This window comes from Triticum urartu, chromosome 6A (assembly GCF_056163025.1).
Source record: "Triticum urartu cultivar PI428250 chromosome 6A, HENAU_Tu73, whole genome shotgun sequence".
Classification (NCBI taxonomy): domain Eukaryota; kingdom Viridiplantae; phylum Streptophyta; class Magnoliopsida; order Poales; family Poaceae; genus Triticum; species Triticum urartu.
In genome coordinates, this window is record NC_141878.1 from 316,500,631 (window position 1) to 316,506,630 (window position 6,000).

The window sequence follows — 6,000 nt, forward strand, 5'->3', positions numbered from 1 at the left end:
TGGGCCAATAGTAGTTCTTGGAGAGCGTAGAGAAAGTCTTGTCGCGTCCAAAATGTCCCATTAGTCCTCCTCCCTGAGATTCCTGCAAAAGCAACAAATGAAGAGAAGACTCGGGGATGCAAATCTTGTTAGCTCCCATAAGATATCCATTTTTGATGTAATAGTGTTCCCAAAAGGTATGCTTCAAACATTTGGCATGAGGTATAGCAAAAGTAGGATCATGCTCATACAAGTCTTTTATATGCTCAAAGCCAATGACATCCAATTCAAGTTGAGTAACAAGCATGCATATGTGGGAAAGGGCATCCGCCACAATATTTTCCTTACCTTTAATGTACTTGATGATATAAGGAAAAGACTCAATAAATTCACTCCATTTGTCATGATGCTTGTTCAACTTGGTTTGACCCTTAAGGTATTTGAGCGTTTCATGATGGGTATGAATGATGAATTCATGAGGGCGAAGATAGTGTTCCCATTCATGCAAAACTCGCACTAACGCATATAACTCTTTGTGATAGATGGGGTAATTGAGTTGCGCTCCGGAAAGTTTCTCACTAAAGTAAGCTATGGGGCGCTTCTCTTGCGTTAACACACCTCCTATGACATTACCACTAGCATTGCAATGAATCTCAAAGGGCTTGTCAAAGTTGGGTAATGCAAGCACGGGAGCATGAGTAAGCAAATTCTTAAGCTCATTGAAAGCGGTATCTTGGGATGGTACCCAAACAAAAGGTGCATTCTTCTTTGTCGGCGTTCTGGGAACGAGGGTCCCCAGACTTGCCTGCCTGCGGCCCGCGGCGTGGCTCGAAAGGGGGCCAGCACGGCCCACCTTCATCAACACAAGACTCAAGACCCTCGCGAGGGGCCAAGCCTCGCGAGGCGGACAACACGGACCTTCCTCAGGCACGGCCTCGTCAGGCTGGATCGCGAGGAGGCAGAGAGATCAAGGCGGGGTACCTCGCGAGGTGCCCGTGACGCAAGCCATGACGACTCGGGGCGCCAGGCGGGTGCCAGCCCGCGCAGTGTCCTCCTTTCCTCTTTGGTGCAAAGGGGGCAAGCGCAGCCGCAGAGTACCGAGGCATCAGGCAAAGGTTGCCATTTCGGTGCAATGAGACCAAGACCAGGAGGACTACGAGACGGAGGTCACCATGGAGCCCAAGACAGCGTCATCACCAGAGCTTTGCGCAGGCGAAGACTGCTTTTGTCAGGATAGTTGATACTTGCTGTCCCCCTTCAAATTAGCCCGCCATTGTTGGCTCCCTTCCCGCTCAATATTTGGGAAGAGGACCAGGGCCTCTATAAATAGGACCAGCCACCCACATAGCAAGGGGGTTCGGTCGGTTGGCTAGAGAGAGAAAGAGAGAGAGAGAGAAAGGTGGCTGAATTCCTCCCAGCAGTTCATCGCCCCGGCCAAGAGCAGACCCTCGCGAGGCTGTTCTTCCTTGTATTGTTCATCATCATCAGCCCCAAGAGGCAATCCACCCACCACACACTGGAGTAGGGTATTACACCACAACGGTGGCCCGAACCAGTATAAACCTTGTGTCTCTTGTGTAGTTCTTTCGGTAGTCTAGATCTTTGCGAGACGGAGAGGTAGAAGGCGTAATCTTCGCGCGCACCCCAGTGTTCGAACCTTAAGGGTCTGCCGGAACCCGAAATCCGACATTTGGCGCGCCAGGTAGGGGTGCGCCGGAGTTCGTCTTCCACCGCTCCGTGCCCCGTCGCGTCATCATCATCATGCTCGATGACCAGGAGGGCAACCCTGACCCATGGGCTGCGTGGCCCGCCCGCGCGGAACCGCTCGCCTCAGGCGACTCCGTGCCCCAGGCAGCTCGCGGTCTGCAGGGCGCTGCGGGCCGTGGGCGACGCGGACAGACTTCGAAAACTCTTACACCGCGGCAGGCACGGTCGGCATCAAGGGCCTCCAATCATGCCGCGACCACGACACCGTACACCCGCCGGGAGCAGGCGAACTCGAGGGCCGCGCCCACGGTGGCCCGAGAGCTGCTGCGGTGCAGACTGCTGGAGGGCGGCCACGACGTGCTGCTGGAGCGAGTGGCGAAGCTCCTGGGCTTCGCCGCCTTGGGGGCTCACCCCTTGTCCACCCAGCTCCCATCTCAAACCCAGAGCGACCCGCGCGGGGGCTCCGCGTGCGCCCGCGGGCCCCAAGGCTACTCCGACGCCAGCGAAGCTGTCAGCACCGGACCGGCGGCGGCGCTGCCCTCGCCCCCGGCCCGCGAAGAAGAAGGACTCAACGCGACCCACGGCCCCAGTGGGCGGCCGCGTTGCCACCCCACAGTGGGCGTGGCAGGCGGGACCGCGTGGCATGCGGGGCATCACGGCGTGGCATTCGGGATGGCGGCGCCGGAGGAGTACGTGCCCCTCATGATGGACCAAGGACACCCACACGAGAGCGGACAAGGCTCGCTCCTCGGCCCAAGCTGGGGGGACGAGGCACTGGAAGCTGAACCTTTCCAGGAGCCCCAGGACGGTCCCGCTGGCCACGCTGGAGGCAACGATTATCGGGCACCGCTAATTCTTCAGGAGCAGGTATACGCTAACCATGGATCGCAGGAGGTGCAGGTCACCGCGGCAAGCAGCTGCCCCGCTCCCATAGTCTCCTGCCCCTCAGGAGGAGGGCGCAGGGGGCTGCAGGAGAGGGGCAGGGATCCGACATCACCACCACGGCGTTCGGAGCAAGGTGTTCTGTAAGTGCATCTAGTGCCACCCCTAGTTGGTTTTGGAGTATTGACGACAAACCTAGTTGAGGGACTAATGTGTTTGTGAGAATTGCAGGATAACACAGGTAGAAGTCCCTCATTGATTCGGTTTTCCTACCAGAGATGACCCCTAAAAATGTATGAAGACATTGAAGTCAAAGGTGGTATATGAAGATATTCACATTGAAGACTATGACATGAGAAGACAGCACATGAAGCCTATGGAGCTCAAAGACTTAGATCTTTCGTAGTTCTTTTTCTTTTGTGTTGAGTCATAGGAACCACCATACTGTTAAGTGGGGTCCAAGAGAACCAGTCAGAATGACTGAAGTGATGCCTAACCAAAACAAAAACCTATGTCTTCGAGTGAAGACTATGAGAGCGAATCTTGTCCAGAGTCGGACAAGTCAGCTTTGCTTGTAGCCCAAGTAAAGTTGTCGTGTGAGTTTGAAATCTGACCGTTGGAACACGTGTCAGTTCCTTAGTGACCCAGGGTCATTTCGGACAAATCAGGTCGGGTTGCCAAGTGGCTATAAGTAGCCCACCCCCTACAACCATAAACGGTTGGCTGCTCAGATTGAGAGTACGACTTTTGTCGTTTGAGAGAAACCCACCTTGAAGCCTTTGAGAGAGAATTCCTTGCAAGGATAAAGCCCTAACCACCCAGAGCCAAAGAGAATTGGGCATCACTTAAGTCTTCTTGTCTGTGTGATCTGAAGACTTATTACACTTGAGGACTGTGCATCCTCCAGCCGGTTAGGCGTCGCGTTCTGAGCATCCAAGAGACATTGTGGATTGCCGATGAACGAAGTCTGTGAAGGTTTGGGAGTCTACCTTGAAGACTTACCAGAGTGATTGGGCGAGGTCTGTGTGACCTTAGCTCAAGGGGAATACGGTGAGGACTGGGTGTCCTGAGCTGCGTGTTCAGGACTGGGTGTCCGGGACTGTGTGTCCTAAGGTTTAAATACCTAGCCGCCCTAACCAGACATACAGTTGTCACAGCAACTGGAACTGGTCCAACAAATCATTGTCTTCAATGAGTCACTGGTTTCATCTTCCCTTCCCTTTACTTACTATTACTCCTTGTGAAGTCATTGTATGTTTGCACTATCTTTTGTCTTCACTAAGTGACTGCGTGTTCTATTTGGCTTCACAATATCTTCCTACCTGATCCTCACTGCATTGCTGCTATTAGTCACTGTGCTTTCACTCTATTGAATACTTGACTATGGCTTGCCTAGTGTAGTCTACCTTCCGCTGCAGGGTATTAGGTTTATTTCTATCGTTTGTCTTCATAACTCCCATGTTTTGAAGACTTTCATAAAAATCGCCTATTCACCTCCCCCTCTAGTCGATATAATGCACTTTCAATTGGTATCCGAGCAAGGTGCTCCCTTGTTCTGTGTGATTCGGTTTAACCACCTGGAGTTTTAGCTATGTCGACTGCAGGGATAATTAAAGTCTCCGCTGCGTGCCCCGTCTTCGATGGAACTGAATGTCCCTACTGGAAGAATAAGATGTGCATGCATCTTAAAGCCATTGACGTCGACCTATGGTATGTCGTCGAGAACGGCGTTCCCAAGGCTGGAGAAGGTGTCACTGCTGCTGATGTCAAGAAATTCGTTCAACTGGACTCTACTGCTAAGAATATCATCTGTGGTCATCTGACTAAAGGACAGTATGGCCGTGTGAGTGCTTTGAAGACATCTAAGCTGGTCTGGGACTGGCTCTCCAAGGTCAATGAAGGCATCTCAACCCAGAGAGATCAGAGAATCAGTGTCCTTCGCAACCTCTTTAACCGCTTCAAGCGAAATGACAATGAGAATGTCCAGCACACATTTGACTGACTCACTGACATCACAAATGAGCTTCAAGCCCTCGGCGCTACTGAGATCACCAAACATGAAGTCGTCAAGACGCTGCTGAGATCACTTGATAGTTTGTTTGACATCCTAGCCCTGATGATTCAAGAACGTCCTGATTTCAAGACACTCGATCCGTCTGACATACTTGAGAGGCTCAACACACATGAGTTTCAGCTTTTTGAGAAAAGAGATATCTACGGTCCAAACTATGGGCGAACTCGTGCCTTGAAGGCAAAAGCTGTCTCCTCATCTGAAGAAGAATCTGACAGCAGTTCTGATGATCCTGAAGACATTGGAAGGGAACTTGCTATGCTTGTCAAGAAGTTCCAGAAATTCACCAAGAAGAAAGGCTTCAGAAAGTCTTCCCGATCAAGCTCAAGGAATGATGAAGCTTCTGCTCATGACTACAAGAAGAAAACATGTCACAAGTGCAAGAAGCTTGGCCACTTCATCTCTGAGTGTCCACAGTGGGACAATGAGAACAAAAAGAAGAAGAAGAGCAAGGAATATGACTCTGACGACAAGAAGAATAAGAAATACTCAAAGTCTTCCTCCAAGTCTTCCTCAAAGTCTTCATCACACAAGAAGAGCTCATCTGGCAAGGCACGTGCGTTTGTTGGCAAGGAAATGGATTCAGAGGAGGAGTCTGCTTCTGAGGAGGCGGAGGTGGAGTCTGAGGAGTCCAACTCAGGCGTCGCAAGTCTGGCTACAGCATACGTTGCCAAGTCCATCTTCAACACTGAAGACAATGACTTCATCACCGACACCGATGCAAATGACAAGGACTACTCCGCTTCTACCTACTGCTTCATGGCACGCGGTGCCAAGGTTAACACACGCACTACTCACCATCAAACATCTAGTGACGATGACTCTGATTGTGGTTCAAAACCCAGCTACAAAACACTTGCTAAAATTGCAACTGAACAACAGAAAGCTATGGAACATATTCAAAAACTGTTAGACAGAAGCGATGATCTGTTAGGTGCTGAAATGACTCGATCTGAATCCTTAATTGAAGACATAAAAAATCTTCACGTTAAGTATCAGGAACTTGAAAGTCGTCATGAAACTCTCTCAACAACTCATGAAAAGCTTTCCTATGATTATCTTCAAAGGAAGCAAGATCTTGAGAAATTGAGAGCGGTTCATGAAGATCTTCAAAAGGAAAACGAGTCACTTCGCGCCAAACAGATCAGTCCCGCTCAGGAAGGATTTGAACCACCATGTCTTAAATGCATTGAGCGTGATAATGCTACTTCTGTTGCTGAATGTTCTACTGCTACTGCTGTTGCAATATCTTCAACTGTTGATGTGGTAACTAACCCCTCTGCTGAGGATACCACCGCTATTGCTGATGAGAATGCTAGGTTGAAGACATTGCTTGAAACAGGGATGTACAAAAGTCTTCA